The sequence below is a fragment of the Serinus canaria genome, chromosome 24 (assembly GCF_022539315.1).
Source record: "Serinus canaria isolate serCan28SL12 chromosome 24, serCan2020, whole genome shotgun sequence".
NCBI classification, from domain to species: Eukaryota; Metazoa; Chordata; class Aves; order Passeriformes; family Fringillidae; genus Serinus; species Serinus canaria.
In genome coordinates, this window is record NC_066337.1 from 2,019,734 (window position 1) to 2,039,601 (window position 19,868).

The 19,868-nt window shown below is 40.6% G+C and overlaps 1 protein-coding gene across 3 annotated transcripts in view; it reads left to right on the forward strand.

Moving 5' to 3' along the window:
• The window catches only part of PKNOX2 (PBX/knotted 1 homeobox 2), a 102,897-nt gene that overhangs the window by 14,601 nt on the left and 68,428 nt on the right, over positions 1 to 19,868 (forward strand). The gene's annotated exons all lie outside the window — the stretch shown is intronic.

Below are 19,868 nucleotides of genomic sequence, written 5' to 3' on the forward strand. Positions count from 1 at the left end.
TTATGATGTAGTATAGTATAATATATACAATATAATAAACACATTATAGATATAATCCATATTTAATATATATAATAGATATAATATTTATATGTATATACCATATATAATAATAAAAATACAATGAATATAAATATTTCTAATATAAAGTTCTTTTAATGTACAGTAAAATTAAGCAGTGACATGGCTGTGAGAGTGGGGATAATCCTAAATCTGAGATTTTTGGCCCCAAACAGCAAAAATCCCCGTTCAACTCATTGCACAGTAGGGAAAAAAAATCAGTGAATAACAAATTTCTTCCAAATTGTTTTGCTATTTTGGCACAAGGAGCATCCCATCTTTCTGCTGCTCTGGGTAAGGAACCCTGAGCACGTCGCTGGCAGGGAGCAAGTGCAAAGTTCTTATTTATTTGTTTTTAATGTCCACGGGAAAACTCCCCAAATACAAAATAAACATCCACCAAATCCCTCTGTGATCCCAGGCTCTGGATCTCAGCTGCATCTTTGTGTCCACTGTACCATTAATTAACAAGATTTCCAAATATTTGCTGAAATCCGAAGTGTTTTTGCCCCTGGTGTGCATTTATTTATTTATTCTCCTTCCTATGAATAAAACAAGGCAAATCATCACCACCACTTTGGGTGCCTGTTGTTCCATTCCCCGTTTCTATCTCCATTCCCTTTAAGACGGGGTGTAGTCCCCGTTTATTTTAGGGATGCTGGGTCTGTCACATGAGGAGGATTGTGGTGAAATGATATCCCCAATCCCAGAATAGCTGCGTTCCCCGCACTCCCGCTGGATCCTGCAACCTGAGCCCCGGCAGCCTCGGGCAGCGCCTCCCTCGCTGCCATCCCGCCTTTATTTACTTGGGCTCGCTCCTCCCTTCGCTGTCAGCCCATCAAAACAACTCCTGCCTGCAGCCCTGCCTTGGTTTTCCACGTGAACAGCTTGAATCCTTGTGGGAAAAGTATGGGAATGGAGGAAATCTGTATTGGGTGCCTGATCTGCTCCCTGTGTGTAGGGGGCTGGAACATCCCTGCTCCAGCCTGGGATAACCCTGCATCCTTGTTCACAGGGAGCTGGAACATCCCTGCTCCAGTCTGGGATAACCCTGCATCCTTGTTCACAGGGAGCTGGAACATCCCTGCTCCAGCCTGGGATAACCCTGCATCCTTGTTCACAGCTGGAACATCCCTGCTCCAGTCTGGGATAACCCTGCGTCCTTGTTCACAGGGAGCTGGAACATCCCTGCTCCAGCCTGGGATAACCCTGCATCCTTGTTCACAGCTGGAACATCCCTGCTCCAGCCTGGGATAACCCTGCATCCTTGTTCACAGCTGGAACATCCCTGCTCCAGTCTGGGATGATCCTGTGTCATTGCTTGGTGCCCTGTGCACAGGGAGCTGGAGTATCCTTGAGCATCCCTGCTCCAGCCTTGGAAGATCCCTGATCCCTGGATCCCTGCTCACAGGGAGCTGAAGCATCCCTGAGCATCCCTGGTCCAGCCTTGGATGATTCCTAATCCCTGTATCCCTGCTCACAGGGGCTGGAGGATCCCTGGTCCAGTGTGGGATAATCCCTGTGTCCTTTCTCATTGTATGCACAGGGAGCTGAAGCATCCTTTGGCATCCCTGCTCCAGTCCAGGATGATCCCTGATCCTGTATCCTTGCTCACAGGGAGCTGGAGCATCCCTGAGCATCCCTGCTCCAGTCCAGGATGATCCCTGATCCCTGTATCCCTGCTCACAGGGAGCTGGAGCATCCCTGCTCTAGCCTGGGATGATCCATCATTCCCATTCTCCCCAGCCCTAACAACAGGAGCATTTTGAACAAAATTATTCCCCCTGGGCATTTTCAGGAAAGTAAAGTTGGGATTTTTCCCGTGGGAAGAAGCTCCCCAGGCTCCAGTGGGGTTGGGGTGGTTGGAGGGAGCCATCCCAGACAGGAGCTGGGGGGTGCTGGCAGAGCAGCTGGGCTTTCACTCCCAGGCTGGTTTGGGGCATTAATAAAAACCACTGGGTTTTACTGGGATTTTACTGGATTTGTTTTGGCTCCTGGGCAGGGCAGTTTGATTGGAAATTGCAGATAATTTGAATTTTTCCAAGTGTTGGTGATGCCCACTCCCATCTGTATTTGCACAACTCCACAGAAATCCTCCACATCCATTTCCAATCCCAGTTTTCCTGGAATGAAGAGCTTTACTCCTACCCAAATTTATGGGGCAAACAAAAGTTTTTTGTAATGTTTTTGGAGTTTTTTGGTCTTTTTTGTTTTGTTTTAGTTTGGTTTAATTTTTTTTTAGTCCAAAAGGAAAGTTTGGGATGAGTCTTATCTCCATCCCTTTAGGAACAGGGATATTTGTGCACTGGATTTTTGTTCCAGGGCAAGCAAAAATCACAAAGTAATTAAATTTTTATTGGGATGAAGCAGGACTGGGGGAAAAGTTGGATGGGAGAGAGTGAAAATAGGGATTGGGAATCCCTGGGTGCTGTCCTGCACCAGCAACCCTTTCTTGGGAGTGGGTTTGAGTGGGTTTGAGTGGGTTTTTTTCTGCTTTTTGGTGGGGAAATTGTTCTCCTTTCTCTATGGGAAATAAAAAGAAAATTGGTTAAAAAAAGGAAGTAAAGGAGGAAAAATGGTAATGAAAAACAAAAAAGGGGAAAAAAGGAAAATAGAAGTAAAAAGAAAAAAGAAACTTGGTAAAAATGAAAAAGAAAAAGTGGGGAAAAAGGAAAGGGAAAATTTTAAAAATTGATTAAAAAGAAGCAATAAAGCAAAATTGGAGAAAAGAAAAAATGTATTAAAAGCAAAAAAGCAAAATTGGAGAAAAGAAAAAAATGGATTAAAAGCAAAACGGAAAATGGGGAAAATAATAGAAAAAGGAAATAGAAAAAGAAAATTGGTAAAAGAAAATTAAACTAAAAAAAATAGAAAAATATTAGAAGAGAAAATTGGAAAAAAGAAAAAGGAAAAAAGGAAAATTGGGAAAAAAAATAAATAAAAAGGAGCTGTCCCCAGCTGAAGGTGGAGCCCCATCCCGGTGCTTTCCAGCAGCATTCCTGTCCATCTCTGCCTTGTCCCAGGGGAGTTCCCCCCCTGCTGCCCTGGGAGCTGCTCCTGCTCTTTGCTGTCCCCTCCCTCCCTGTCCTGCAGGGCCGGCAGTGACCTCGGACACAGCAACCCCCTCTGGCGTTCCCGGCTCCTTCGAGTTCCAAAGCTGGATTAAGTGGCCATGATTTCTTCCCACAGCCCATTAATTTTGCTTTATTGCTGGCCTGATGGCCATTACCCTGTTTTTTTTCCCCTGGCAGCTCCTTCCCCCATTAGGTTTGTACAATTAGCAAAATAGGAGCCATTAGTGCGGCCTGGGGGCTGCAGATGGGATTTTGGGATGCTCTGATGGCACTGGGGCATCCCAGGAGCTGCCCCATCCCTGCAGGGGTGGGCATCACCTGCTCCTGGCAGGGTTTGGGGGTCTAGAGCTGCTCCTGAAGGTGAGGGATGGAGGCAGCCACGTCCTGAGCCTGCTCCTGGCAGGATTTTGGGATGGAAATCCATTGCTGTAGCTGTGGGATGGATGCACACACGTCCTGAACCTGCTCCTGGCAGGATTTTGGGATGCAGCTGTAGCTGAGGGATGAGTGCAGACCATGTCCTGAACCTGCTCCTGGCAGGATTTTGGGATGCAGAGCCATCCCTGTGGCTGAGGGATGGGTGCAGCCACGTCCTGCCCAGGCTGGGCTGCCCACAGAGCGTCCCAGAGTGAGGCAGGAGCGGTGTCACCTCTGTCCTTTTAGTGTCACCTGGAGAGCCAAGTGTGAAAACACCCACAGCTTTAGGGTAAAAAAACCTCCTGTAAACTGGAAATAATAACAAAATCTCTTCAAATCACTTTAAAAATGGCTTTTGTATCACTCAGTGCTCAGTGCCCCAGGCACCTGAGACCCCTTCAGGGCACCTGGGGGAAGGAGTTCAGCAGGGCACCCAAGGGTGGCATGGCCATGGGGTGGCACTGCCTGGCACAGACCCTTACAGGGCACCCTGGTTGGCAAAGATGCTCGTGGGGCACAAAACATAAAGGTGCCAACCAGGCACCCAAATCAGGAAAGGTGGTGGCAGGGCCTTCTCATTAGCAGAGAGCCTGGAGTGGCACCTGCATGGCACAGGTGGTGGCATGGGACCCGAATTAGCCAAGGAACTCTTGGGGTGTGGGGGTGAGCCGAGGTCCCTGCAGGGTTCCCTAATTAATGACCTCATCAGAGAGCCCAAATCAGCAGAGCTCCTCACAGAGCACCCTAATTAGCAAAGCCCCTGACGTGGCACCCTAATTAGCAGAGACTGAGCTGGTACCCCAGCCATCAAGGGTGCAGGGCACCCAAATTAGACTCCAGCCAGGCCCTAATTAGCAAAGGGGCTTGTGGGGCACCCCCATCAGCCAAGGTCCCAGTGGAGCACCCCAATTAGCAAAGGGCACCTCAATTAACGCCCCCCCCAAAGGTCTGTGCAGAGCTCCCAAATTCCAGACCCCTTGTCACTTTTTGATGGAAATTCCCCAAACCCCCACGAGTGTCCAGCACCCTGTGCTGGGCTGGTCACTCCCATCTCATCCCAAAATGCATTTTAGCACATCTGATTCCCAAGTTTTTCCCATCCAAACCTGCTGCCCATCAAGAGTTTTCTTTAAAAACAACTTCTCAGTAAAATCTGACTTTCAGATGAAACCAGATTTTAAATAAAACCACATTTTTCAGGGTGTTTTTTGGTGTCCTGAGAGTGGGATCTGGTAAAGATCCTTAAAGGATAAACTCCTTTTGCCTGACAAAAATCAAGTGGGTTTTGCTCAAAACTCACAGCAAATTTGTGGCAGAAGTTGGCCAACAATAAAATGAGCCCAAGATGCAGAAAAAAAATTATGGATATTGCAAAAAAATTCAAAGAATTGTGTTAATTTCAGCCTCTGAATCCATTTTAAGTTGAGGGCAGTGCAAATAATATTCTATATCTATCTATCTATCTATCTATCTATCTGTCTATCTATCTATTTATCTATATGTATATTATCATCTATATTTATATTATATTTATATTTATATTTATATTTATATTTATATTTATATTTATATTTATATTTATATTTATATTTATATTTATATTTGTATTGGTATTTGTATTTATTTATGTATAGGGGAATATAAAATATATGATGGGGAATATCTTTAGGAATAGAAAATATTTGGAAATATTGTATATATTGAAGAAAATTTGATCATATTCCCTGTATATATATTGGGAAATACAGTGTTTATACATCTCTATTTATATAAATATGGTGTATTGGAGAATGTAGTGGAGGAACATATTTGGGAATGTAAAATATGGGGAATGGATACACTGGGCCTTGGCAGCTGGGATTTGGTTGGTGTTTCTTGGTTACCTGTGTGACATCAGGTGGGTCATTCCTTCAGCATCCCCCACCCCCTGCTCCCTCTCCTCGCTCCATCCCTGGGTGGTTTCAGTGAGCTCATCTCCCCTCTGCATCTAAAAACTCCCAAATTTCCCAGGTTTTTATGTGGTGGCAATATTGTGTCCTTCTTCCAGACTTGGGTGCTGATGGGGGTGGGAATCACCATTTTAGGGATGCTCAGACTTGGAGCTGGATGGGGTGAGGTCCCCAGGGATTCCCCTTGAACCAGAGCTATAGAAATGTAATTACAGATATAAAACCCTTGAGTGTTTGCTGGGCACAGGTTTTATGAGGTTTTGGCTTTTTCCTCCTCGTTTTTAAGGCACCCTGCAGGACTTCCTGCCCGAGGGAAGGCTCCTGAGTGGATGATTTTTGCAGGTGTCTCTGTGGCCTCCTGCTGAAGGGGGAGGATAAAGCACACGGGGTCCTTCCCATCCTCGTGCCCTCAGCTCTGGGTCAGTCCTGGTGAGTCCTGGAGCAGCCCAGCCCGAGCAGCCTTCCCTGAGCTGCCTGGACAGTGCCCTCGGTGTCCTGGCACCTGGGGGTTGGTGGCCCTGGCAAGGTCTGGTGACCCCAGCAGGGTTTGGTGGCCCTGGCAGGGTTTGGTGGCCCTGGCAGGATTTAGTAGCCCCCAGGAGGGTTTGGTGGCCCTGGCAAGGTCTGGTGACCCTGGCAGGATTTAGTAGCCCCCAGGAGGGTTTGGTGGCTCCCCAGAGTGTTTGGTGGCCCCCAGCAGGGTTTGGTGGCCCTGGCAGGGTTTGGTGGCCCCCAGGAGGGTTTGGTGGCCCCCAGTGACCAGTGAGAAAACACCCACAGCTTTAGGGTAAAAACCCTTCCTGTAAGAGCTGGAAATCATGACAAAATCTCCCACAGTACCTGTAAAAATGCCTTTTGCATCTCTCAGTGCTCCACTGTGGGATGCAGGCACAGCATCCCCTGGGTACCACCCACAAATTTCGGGGGTTGCTGCGCCCGCACCTCCAAAATACCTTTTTTTTTTTTTCCTCTGTTTTCTGGGGTGATGGAACGAAAAGCTAATTGCAATTTGCATGATGCAATCAAGGTGAGCTGATGAGATGCTCAAGGGCTTTTCGGCGGGCACGGAGGGGGTGGGGGCGGGGCCCTGGTGTCCCCCCGGCCCCCCCATCCCGGAGCAGCCTCTCCATTAATGGCTCTGGTTAATCACCCCCCTGTCCAGAGCGGGATTGTCTTACGGATAATTTCGTTTGCCTAACGAGATTTTCACTAATTAAATCTCCTTTCGGTTGGTGAGGTTCTCCCTGCTGGATAAGGGGAAATGTTTGTGAAGGCAGCGCCGCTCCCGGCTAAACAAACCTTTCCACTTGGCTACTGTGAAATTCCCGCTGGGAATGCGGGATGCAAACGCTGCTTTGGCAAATTAATTCATTCTTGCAACCCTGAAAAGGATTTTCCACCCACCCCCCCACCCAAAAAATTTAGAGGAGTTGCTCCCTGCAACCCCTTTGTGGTCACACATCGGGCATCAAAGAATCGATGGATTTCTGGTGCAAGGACCAAATTCCAGAGGGTTTGGCTTACCTGGGATGGTTTAGCAGGAAAAGGCTTTTGAGGATCTAAAGTGGCCTCAAAATCATCTTTGGTGTCTTGTGGTGTTGCAGCAAAAGTGGATTTGTTGAAGAATAAATTGGATTTTCTCCAAAGAGCTGCAATGCCAGTACAGCAGAATCCTGCAGAATCAGGGAAATGAATTCAGGAAATTGAGGAGGGAAATCCTTGCCAGTTCTGGGAGATCCCATTCACCCCCAAGGTGTGCATCTCTGTGTCGAGGTGTTGGGTTTTCTCCTCAAGGTTCGGGTTTCTGCCAGCCTCCATGGGCACCTTGGAGCAAACTCACCTTGGACTGAATAGAGTGGAATGGACTGGAACAGATCCTTGTCAATGAGATATTCCCAAATTCCCCAGTCCCGCTATTGCTCCGTAGATCTCACTGGAGATCCAGAAAGGAGATCTGTTCCATCCCAGGTGTTCTATTCCATCCCAGGTGTTTTATTCCATCCCAGATGTTCTATTCCATCTGAGGTGTTATATCCATCCCAGGTGTTCTATCCAATCCCAGGTGTTCTATTCCATCCCAGATGTTCTATTCCATCCCAGATGTTCTATTCTATCCCAGGTGTTTTATTCCATCCCAGGTGTTCTATTCCATCCCAGGTGTTCTATTCCATCCCAGGTGTTCTATTCCATCCCAGGTGTTCTATTCCTCCCGGTGTTATCTCCAAGCCGGTGTTTCTATTCCATCCCCCAGGTTGTTCTTTCTATCCGCAGGTGTTCTATTCCCAGCCCCGTGTTCTATGCAATCCCAGGTGTTTTTCTATTCCATCCATGTTCTATTCGGTCCCGTGTCTATTCCATCCCAGATGTTCTATTCCATCCCAGATGTTCTATTACATCCCAGGTGTTTTATTCCATCCCAGGTGTTCTATTCCATCCCAGATGTTCTATTCCATCCCAGATGTTTTATTCCACTTTTCTCTCCAATGGGAAGTGATCCTTCAGGTTTGGGATTTTTTTACAGGGTGGCTGTAGGGGCTGAACTGAGGGTTGGGATTTAAAATCCATATATTTTATATAAAATAGGGGCTGAACCATGGGTTTTCCATAAATTACAAATCATCCATGTAGTTATACCATATACAATGTAGTATAAAATATCTGTGATATATGATATCATAAATGTATGAGATATTGTAGATCATAATATATATAAAATATCTAATATAGCTTTAGAATATATTTAATGTGCATGAGAATGATGGTAATCGACAACATAGACTATAAAAGATAAAATACAAAATATAACATAGACTGTATCGAATATAGATACCTCTGTTATAGGTATACAGTACTATTAGGTATAGGGTAAGCTCTGTTATTTCTGTATTTTTTTTTATATAACAAAATAATATTATAAATATATAAATAAATAGATAACAATTATATAGTGTGTCTATATATTATATAGAAAAATAAATGTATAAAATAATAAAATAACATAACATATATAATATAGAATGTATAATATCATACTATATAATATAATATAATTCTATAAATGTATAGAATAGTATTAGATCTAATTATTTATATGAATCTATAAATTTATATATACATATAATATATATATGTGTTGTACATTGTAAAATACATATATAAAATTATTTATTGTATATATAATCCATAATATAATTGTATATATAATTATATATATGTATACATATAATTATATATATAATATATATATTGTATATTGTATATATAACACATATATTATTATATATTGTATATATAAGACATAATATAATTGTATATATAATTACACATTAGTATTATACAATTATATATATTTATACATATAATATATATGTATATATAATTATTATATCTGTAATGGAATACTGTATTATTTAATAATATAAAATATATATTAAATATCTATATACTATTTTAATATATAGTTAAACATGTAGATAATAATTAATATATATAATACATATTATATGTTATAAATACATAGTTATATATATGACATATTTATAACTGTATATTTAAATATAAGATATTGATTTTATTTCAGTTTGGTCCATTTCCATAGCAGGGGTTCATTCTCCAATTTCAGTTCAGGCAATGAAGTCCCATCCCCAGTTTGCTCCTCCCCCGTTCATTTTATTTATAATTTTTGGGTCCTGAGGCTGTTGGGTGTCCTTGGGTTCCAGCCCGGGCAGGGTTATTTTGGCTGAGAAGGGAACTGACAAACACTCTGTGAGGAGAGGTTGGGGCCAGACTGGGCATGTCCAGAGTGGGAATTGTCCAGAGCGGGTGGGAATTGTCCAGTGGGATTGTCCGGTGGGAATTGTCCAGAGCTGGGGCAGAGTGGGTGTCCAGAGTTGGGAATTGTCCAGAGTTGGGAATTGTCCAGAGCTGGGCATTGTCCAGAGCTGGGAATTGTCCAGAGGTGGGCATTGTCCAGAGTTGGGAATTGTCCAGAGCTGGGCATTGTCCAGAGTTGGGAATTGTCCAGAGCTGGGAATTGTCCAGAGTTGGGAATTGTCCAGAGCTGGGAATTGTCCAGATTTGGGAGTTGTCCAGATTTGGGAATTGTCCATATTTGGGAATTGTCCAGAGCTGGGAATTGTCAGATTTGGAATTGTCCAGATCTGGGAATTGTCCATATTTGGGAATTGTCCAGATTTGGGAATTGTCGAGATTTGGAATTGTCCAGATTGGGAATTGTCCAGATTTGGGAATTGTCCAGATCTGGGAATTGTCCAGATTTGGGAATTGTCCAGAGTTGGGAATTGTCCAGAGCTGGGCACTGTCCAGTTGAGGCTCAGAAAACAGAAAAGCTCAAGCCTGAGGCATGGTGTGCACGCTCTGTGCTCGCTCCTTGCACACTCCTCCCACAGCTCCATCTCCCTCTTTTCCTCCTACACCCTCTCACCACACTCCACTACTCCTCCTCCAGGAGTATTTTGGTTTTTTAGCCTAAAAAGCCCCAAAATAGCCCAATTTCCCCCCAGTTTTCCAGAGCTTTGCCCACTGTCCTCCCAGCAGGACTCACCTGCTGGTACCTGCAGCATCCCAGCTCGGTGGTGGTGGCATTTCACAGCTCCTCAATATTTGTGCACGTGGCTTTGCAGAATATTTAATAAGATCTGGTCATATTTTATGCTATTCAGTAACATTTAATGTATTTGAAAGAATTTACCATCATTTAAAAGAATTTAATATTATTTAATAACACGTTATTGTGGCATGAGCATCACCTGTGGCTTCTGGAAGGCACCAAGGCTAAAAAAGTCACAGGGAGAGTTGTAATAATCCCTTTGGGAGCAAAGTAATTGGTGACTGAGGAGAAATATGGAAAAGTAAAATAAAGTAAAATAAATTAACAAAAAAAGCCTATGGATTAACGAAACATTAACTCCCAACATGAGCTGACTTCCATGAGAGCTGGGAGTGGGGGATGCTCTGCTCCAAAACCCCACTGGAAGGGAGAGAAAAGAAAATAAAAATGTTTTATCTCTGCTCCCATTCTGTGATAATGATCTGAACGGAGTTGGGAACTGGCAAGGAAAAAATTGTGTGTGGTTTTTAAATGAAAGTTGCCTTTGCTCCAGGGGGCTGGGGCAGAGATTTGGGCTGTTTGACCTTTTTGGAGGGATATTTTAATAACTGTTCAATGTATTTTATTATTTGGGGGAGTAATTTAATATTTTTGAGAGGTAGTTTGTTGTTTATTTGGGTTTTTTTGTTATTTACTTAGGGATATTTTCTCATTTACTTTGGCTATTTTATTATTTTGGGGGTATTTTGTTATTTATTTGGAGCATTTTATTATTTTGGGGGTATTTTGTAATTTATTTGGAGCATTTTATTATTTTGGGAGTATTTTGTAATTTATTTGGAGCATTTTATTATTTTGGGAGTATTTTGTTACTTCTTTTGAGTATTTTATTATTTTGGGGGTATTTTGTTATTTCTTTTGTATTTATTATTTTGGGGGGTATTTTGTTATTTATTTGGAGTATTTATTATTTTGGGGATTTTTTTATTTATTTGGGGTATTGTATTATTTTGGGGGTATTTTTGGTTTTTTTTGAACCATTTAATTTTTTCTCTATTCCATAATCTATCTGGGGTCTTTTTAAAATCAAATTTTATTTTTTTAAAATTTATTTGGAGGTGTTTTATTCTATTTTGGGATATTTTTATCATGGAGGATGACATTTTACGAATTTGGGGTCCTGTTTTATTCTTTTGCTGGGTATTTTATATTTGGGGCCATCCTGGTCAGGGTTTGGGATTGCTCCCAGCATTTTTGGCTTTTCCCACCTGCCCCAGCAGTTTGAGTAGAGCAGAAATTCTAAGGAGAAATAGAATTCCCCTTGCAGAATTTTTCTAGATTTGGGAAAGCCCTTTCAGTGCTGGGCTGGGGATCCATCCCAACCCTTTGGAGCAGGATTTTGTAGCAGATGTTGCAGAGGGGAGGGGTCCTGGGAAGGTTTTGTGCAAAGCCCCCTGGCCTGAGGCATTTTGAGCTGCCCCACCTGGCTGAAAGTCCCTTTTGTCTATGGGAAGTGGTTTTGGTGCAAAGCTGCTGTTTAAGGGACTTTTTTGTGCAGACACCCATTGAAAGGACATTTCATGGGGCAAGGACTGGTTCTGATTCAAACCCTCTATTTTAAAGGTTATTTTCTGGTGCAAACCCTTTTTTGAGGGAGTTTTTTTGGGGTAAAAACCCCTTTGGGACAACCTTTAGTTCAAACCCCCGTGGGAAGGACCTGATTTCTGCAATTCTGCTTTAAGGACTTCTTTTCTTGCTGAGAACTGCTAAAAACACATTTTTGAGTGTCCTGCCCCTATTTTAAGGACTTTTTTGGGTACTATTTCCTCCTTGAATGACCCTTTTTCTGCAAATCTTCCCTTCAATGGCTTTTTTGGGTGCAAACCCCCAATTTTAATGTTGGTTTTTTGGTTTTTTTTTTTCTGCAAACTGTTTTGGAGGAGCTGCTAAAGCCTCATTGGGTTGGGATGAGAGTGGGAACAGAGTGTGGAGGGTTTTGCAGGGGACAGGGATTATTTGGTGGAAAGAGAAAGGATTTTAGGAGCAGAGAAGGAACCCACCAACAGCTGCTTGTGGTGGGTTTGGAGTGTGATTGATCCTTTGCCCCCAAATCCAGGTCCTTAATGCTTTCTGCTCCTAATGTAAATAATGCAGGTTTTACAAAAGTAATTGCATTTTACAAAAATAATTGTATTTCCCCCCATCTGATGAGGGGAAGTTCCTGTTACCCAGTGATGCTCCTTGATGATGTCCTGTGAGCAAAAAACCATTTCACTTTGGAGGTTGTTTTTGGCTTTAATTTGGCTTTAATTTGGCTTTTAAGCTTTTTTTGGCTTTAATTCCAGCTACTTGTGTTGGGTTTTGAGTGTGATTTATCTCTTTGCCCCCAAATCCAGGTCCTTAATGCTTTCTGCTCTTAATGTAAATAATGCAAGTTTCACAAAAGTAACTGTATTTTACCAAAATAATTGTATTTTACAAAAATATTTGTATTTTCCGCCCATCTGATAAGGAGGAATTCTGGTTACCCAATGAAGCTCCTTGATGACGTCCTGTGAGCAAAAAACCATTTCACTTGGGAGGTTGTTTTTGGTTTTAATTCCAGCTACTTGTGTTGGGTTTGGAGTGTGATTGATCCCTTTTCCCCCAAATCCATGTCCTTAATGCATTCTGGTCTTAATGTAATTAACAAAAATAATTGTATTTTGCAAAAATGTTTGTATTTTACAAAAATAATTGTATTTCTCCCCCATCTGATGAGGAGAAATTCCTGTTACCCAGTGATGCTCCTCCATGACATCCTGTGAGCAAAAAAACATTTCATTTTGGAGCTTTTTCTTTGGGTTTTATTGGCTTTAATTTGGCTTTTAAGCTTTTTTTGGTTTTAATTCCAGCTACTTGTGTTGGGTTTTGAGTGTGATTGATCCCTTTTCCCCCAAATCCAGGTCCTTAATGCCTTCTGCTCTTAATGTAAATAGTGCAGGTGTCACAAAAGTAACTGCATTTTACAAAAATATTTGTATTTTACAAAAATAATTGTATTTTACAAAAATAATTGTATTTCCCCCCCATCTGATGAGGGGAAGTTCCTGTTACCCAGTGATGCTCCTTGATGATGTCCTGTGAGCAAAAACCCATTTCACCTTGGAGCTTTTTTTTGCCTTTAATTCCAGCCTGGACCAGGTGATGGAGGAGCACCACAGGCATCCCTGTGGCCATCATCTCCCATTCCACCCATTTCTTTCCTTCCTGATAGCTGCTTACAGGTGGGGGGAGATCTTTTCCCTGCTGGTTTTTGAGTAAAAACCCAAAGTTTTCTCCACTTTCCCCCCGCTCCTCCACGCCGAGCGCTCGCCACCCCGCTGTCTGTTTTTCCTCACCGAGGTTCAGTTCTAATTATGTTGATTTTCTCCAGCCCACCCCCCTCCTGGCAAGCTTATTAGGGGGAATATTTTTATTTATTATCATTTCGCCCAACTCCTGCCAGCATTTCCAATTACTCTCGCCGCTTCCTTGTAATTGTCTTTCCGTAATGGCTGCGAAACAATTGCGCTAAATGAGGTGGCTCCGGCAAGATGAGGGTTTCACTTCATTAAAGGCTAATGGATTCCCAGCTCCAGCTCTGTGGGCAAAAAAAAAAACAACAAAAAAAACCCCCAAAAAGATTAAAAACGAAGAGATTTAAACAAGTTCTTTTATCTGATTGGGGTGGCTCGCCCCGGGGTGCTGGGCTTGCAGGGGGGTTTGGGTGCTGGGTGTTCGTGGCCTTGCTCAGGTGTGAAGTGGGTTTTTCCCAAAATATTCTGTTACAATTTTTAAAAATGGTTTTTTATCTAAATTGCTTCTAATTTGCAAAAAGCTTCCTTCTTTTTTCTTTTTTCTTTTTTTTTTTTTTGCTGTGTATATACTGATAAATTCTATTCATTGCCATAAATATTAGTATAGAAATGTTTGCTACATAACATTGATATATAACCTGTAATGAGTTACTCACAAATATTGATAAATAATTAAATAACTACATGGCATAATCCTGACTCGCAGGAGTTGATTGGGATCTATTCACATTGATATATTTATTTATAATACTTGATATATAGTGATATACTGATTATAGAATAGGTATTAGATTGCTATATAAGGCTTGATATAATAAGGAATTATTACCTTGCTATTTATTATGTATTTATTATTACCTCGCTATTTATTAGGTAGTATATATTATTTATAATAACATGAATTAGAAATACTATAGATCGAGCTATATATGTTCTCAATATAATCTATTTATTGCTATAAAATATCCATTTCTGCTACCAGAAATTGGCCCCACAGGCAGGGGTGGAGTCAAAGCTTTTGGGGGTTTTGGTTGGATTTCGGAGTCTCACTGTGTTCCTCAAGCAGATATTGTTGGAGTGTTATTTTTATTTCTAAAACCTTTTGATTTTGAAATTTCTCCCCTTTTTTCCCCATCCTTTCTCTTCCTTTTCCCTTCTTTTGTGGGATGTAGATGTGTTTCAGGTGCTGGGATGGACCTGGGATCCATCATGGTACCATGTGGAGTCACAGCTCAGGGAAATGAATTTTTTAAAAATATTAAACAAAAATCAATTCCCCCAAGACCTTTATTTTTGGGGTTTTGGGGGATTTTTTATTTTGAAAAGCAGATTTAAACCGCTGGCCATTGGATGGTGCTCAGGGCTGGAGCATCCTGGCACAGATGTGGGAGTGGGGCTTGGTGGCAAAGGGAAATCCAGCTGGGACCCGGGAAAGCCCTTCAGGAAAGCAGAATTCCCTGAGAGCCAGAGCCACCCCCCAGTTAGCAGGTGCTGGTGTAGCTGGAGGAGATTTGGAAAAGCAGCTCAGAATGGGCACTCTGATTTCTGCAGTGTCCCCCTGCTGCATTTCCAGAACAGCTGGGTTTGGCTGCACGGTGCACCAAAAATGGAGGGAACAGCTTTAATGGGATCCCAGGAAATGCTGATTTTCACCAGGGGGCGGGAGGAGAGAGAGCCAAAAACTCAATAAAAGCTGGGGCTTGTGAGAGTTTGACAAAGAAATGAAAAGCACCAGCAGAAAGGGTTAATGCTTATGGAAGTCATATCTACATCTATCTAGATCTAGATCTAGATCTATATCATTTATATCTATATCTATATCATCTATATCTATATCTATCTATCATCTATATCTATATATCTATGTCTATATCTATATATATCTATATCTATGTCATCTATATATCATCTATATCTATCTATATTAACATATATATACGTATATGTATATTTATATTTATATATGTGAAATATACAGTTTCTAGTACCTCTATTCCACTGTATCCAGCCATTGGATCCATCATAGTGGATATTATATATAAATATATATGTTGAATACCCATTGAGTGTGTTGGATATATTGCATTATATCCTTCTATTGGGTTATGTTGGATGATTATTTTGAATAATATGTATATACATACAAACACATGGGAGATATACATATATATATATACACACACACACACACACACATATATATATATATAGGAGATATAGATAGGATATATATATATATGTATATATTTATACATTTATATGTTTATATGGGAGATAGATATAGTTACAGACCTATAATATACATTGAATATATTGGATATATTACATTATATCCATTTACTGGGTTATGTTGGATGATTATTTTGAATAATATATTTACATACAAACACATAGGATATATATATATATGGGAGATATATATAGGATATATATTTATATATTTATATGGGAGATAGATATAGCTACAGATCTATAATATACAGTGCATATAATGTATATATACATACAAACACATTGGATATATATATGGGAGATATATATATAGATATATGTTTATATGGGAGATAGATATAGATACAGACCTATAACATACATTGAATGTATTGGATATATTACATTATACCCATTTCCTGGGTTATGTTGGATGAGTATTTTGAATTTTTTATGCACACACACAGAGACACACACACGATATATATATATATGTATATATATATGTGTGTGTGTGTGTGTGTATGTATATACATTTAATATACTGAATATAAATTTAATCAAATTTAATATATTGATTATACATTGAATATATTGAATATACATTAAATATACATGGAATAGATTGGATATACCTGGAATATATTGGATATATTACATTATATCCCACTGGAAATATTGCATGAATGCACTGCATATATTATATCCTTATAGCCACACTATTATATAAATTTATTACGATATCCATTGGAAATATAAGGTATATAGATCCAAGATATTAATTCAATATATACATATCTTTTTTCTACCTGTCCTCTTTCTGCCTCCTAATATCCTTTCTATATGTATGGGAATATAAATGTTCTTTTAATATATATATATAAATATAAACATATAAATATATATCTATATAACTGTATAACTATATAATAAAAATATAAATATTTTCTAGATAATATATAAAAATGTAAAAAAAAAAATATATATATAATTTTTTTTTAAAATGGTCCAATTATCTTTATCTCGGACGCTGCTCTTTGCATATTCATCATGCTACAACTCCAACTCTTCTGGGTGTTAAAGCACTGAAATATGGATTTGCCCACCAAACCAGGGGAGCTAATCTTGTATTATCTCAGGGAAAATCCCTTTTTTTTAAAATTTAAAATGCCTCTGAACAGCTCTTGACTGGCACTGCATCCTTCACTGAGCATTGCATCCCAGGTTTCTGCAGCTCTGCCTTGCACACATCCAGTGCCTCCCCCAAAAACTGCCTGTGCCCCGTGAGAAAAAAAATTAAAAAGGAAAATAATAAATTTAGAAAGGAAAATAATAAATTTGGCCCTAGGAACGAGGATGTCTCAATGTAAATATATTGTTGGAAATATTGAACTGCAGGAGCCATGGGAAATTGCCTCTCCCAGCCACGAGCTGCTCACCCTTACTCCCCTAAGAGATAAAAGGAGAGAAAATTCATTTAAAAACTGCAAAATGTTTCTTTTTAAGGCCCTCCCTGACCTCCAGGCCCTTCCAGCACTCTGTGTGGGTTTTTCCTGGCCTTTTCCTGGCTGTGGATAAATAGTTCACACATCAAAATACCCTCTGTTTATCAATCCCCAATCCCAAAAATCCATTTTCTCCATAGCTTTTCCACCTCCTAACAGCTCTCCTTATCCCTCACAAGCTTTGAATGGTAAATCAGGAAATCCTATACATACAATCCTATAGAACAGAGTTTCTAGTATAAACTCCTAATATAACATTTATGCACTCTTACCTCAGGTTGCAATTAAACCCCCAAAATTCCCATTATTAATATCATGACAAATAGAAACCCTCAGAATATTTGATGTCAAGGCATTTTTAGGCACCTTCTGCAGCTGTCTGAAATTGGTGATTACAAAATTGGGGGGGGGTCTTCTGATGGGGCCACCTCAGGTTTGATTTAATTCTTTGGGGGTTTAGAAAGCAGAAAAAAACCCTAAAATTGGGGTTGGCAAACTGGGGGCAGCGGGGGCAGCTTGGGCAGGGTTGGAAGCTGGGTTTCAGCTTCTGCTCTGGGGCAAAGCAAAGAAATGTGAGTGGCTTTCAAACGAGAGTTGTGTTTGCTGCAGAGGGCTGGGGCAGAGACTTGGGCTGTTTGACCTTTTTGGGGGGATATTTCAATAATTATTCAATTTGTTTGATTATTTATTGGTTTTGAGATGTAGTTTGTTGGTTATTTGTGGGCTTTGTTATTTACTTGGGGTTATTTTACAATTTACTTTGGCTGTTTTATTATTTTGGGGGGATTTTGTTACTTATTTTGAACATTCTCTGATTTTTTGAATGGAATATTTTGGGAGTACTTTGTTACTTTTTTGAAGCATTTTATTTTTTCTGCATTCCATAATTTATTTGGGGGTATTTCTTAATTTCCATTTTTTTATTTATTTGGAGGCGTTTTATTCTATTTTGGGGTATTTTATTACTTATTTGGAGCATTCTGTGATTTTGGAATAGAATATTTTGGGAATTTGTTACTTTTTTGAAGCATTTTATTTTTTCTGCATTCCATAATTTATTTGGGGGTATTTCTTAATTTCCATTTTTTTATTTATTTGGAGGTGTTTTATTCTATTTTGGGATATTTTGTTACTTATTTGGAGCATTCTCTGATTTTTGGAGTGTAAGATTTTGGGAGTACTTTGTTACTTTTTGGAAGGATTTTATTTTTTCTGTATTCCATAATTTATTTGGGGGTATTTCCTAATGTTATTTTTTCATTTATTTGGAGGTGTTTTATGCTATTTTGAGATATTTTGTTACTTATTTTGAGCATTCTGTGATTTTGGGAATGTAATATTTTGGGAGTGTTTTGGGGGTTTTTTTGAAGCATTTTATTTTTTCTGTATTCCTTAATTTATTTGAAGTATCTCTTAATTTTAATTTCTAATTTATTTGGAGGTGTTTTATTCTATTTTGGGATATTTTTCTCATTGTGGGGGAGGAGATTTGACGAATTTAGGGGCCTATTTTATTATTTTGCTGGGTATTTTATATTTGGGGCCATCCTGGTTGGGGCTTGGGATTACTCCCAGCATTTTTGGGGTTGCTCCTGGTGTTTCAGCATCTGATTTGGGGTGAAACTGTGGATTTTTCAGCACAGTGCTGCCAGCTGCTGCTGCAGAGCTCCATTACCCAGCGCCGGGTGCCACCAGCTCTGCATTCCCTGCCTTGATTGCTCTGGCTCATTTCCACCCTGTCCTTTTGGGGCTCCTCCTCACCTGGCACCCAGCCAGGCTGGATCTTCCTCCTTGGTTCTGCAGCATCCTCATCCTCTGGGGTTTGGGGCTTGCATCCCTCCAAGCTTTCAGCCCTCTGTGTTTCAGAAGGTTTTAAGAGCAGAATAATTCAGGATATTTTTGGGGATTGTTTCAGTGGAGAGCCTTGATGGTGCCAGGCTGGTGCAACCCCACGAGCCCAAATCTTTAATTACTGCAGGTGTGACCTTGCTGGGATGAGTGACCAGACGGCCAGGGATGCTCACTTCCCAAAAAACCCTGGGACAGACTTGGTGCAGGGTCTCCTGACGGAGTCATCACTTCCCAACTTTAATTAGTTGCCCCTCATTAAGCACAAAGCTCGTAGAACTGTGGCCCAAACTTCTCCAGGGCTGGACTGTGACATTGCAGCTCTTAAATGTGTGGAAAAAGAGGCTGGAGGGGTTGCAGAGCATCACATCTGGCCCTGTCAGAGCTGCAGCCTTGTTAAAGTCGTTAGAAATCCATTTGCAAATTAATTCTTTTTTAGGATGCAGCATCAAATGGGGCTTTAGCAACACTTAGGTCTTAATTTATCTTCATCCCAGGGCAGAAGGATATTGCAATGTGGCTTCCTTGTGCTGAAGCTGAGCAGAGGAATTAGTTCCAGTTTGGACACTGGGTGTAACTGGGGGGGTGGTTGGGGACTGGGTTGTTTCCTGCAGCTGTTGCATTGCTGTTGGGTCTGCAGGAAATCCACGATTTTTTGCAGCTTTCTCTTTCCTGGTGTTACTTCTGAGGCTTAAATCTAGCTCAGGTGTGCCAAGGGAGTGGTGAAAAATTTTATGTTTCCAGGAAAAAGCACCTGTTTTTATAATATAAAAGAATTTAAAAAGCAGTGAAGTGAATTTCAGAGCATGAGGCTTTTTAAGAATTTTATTTTTGAAGCTGGGTAAAGACTGGATTACTCTCCACTTCAGCCATCTCATTTGCCAATAGAGACAGGT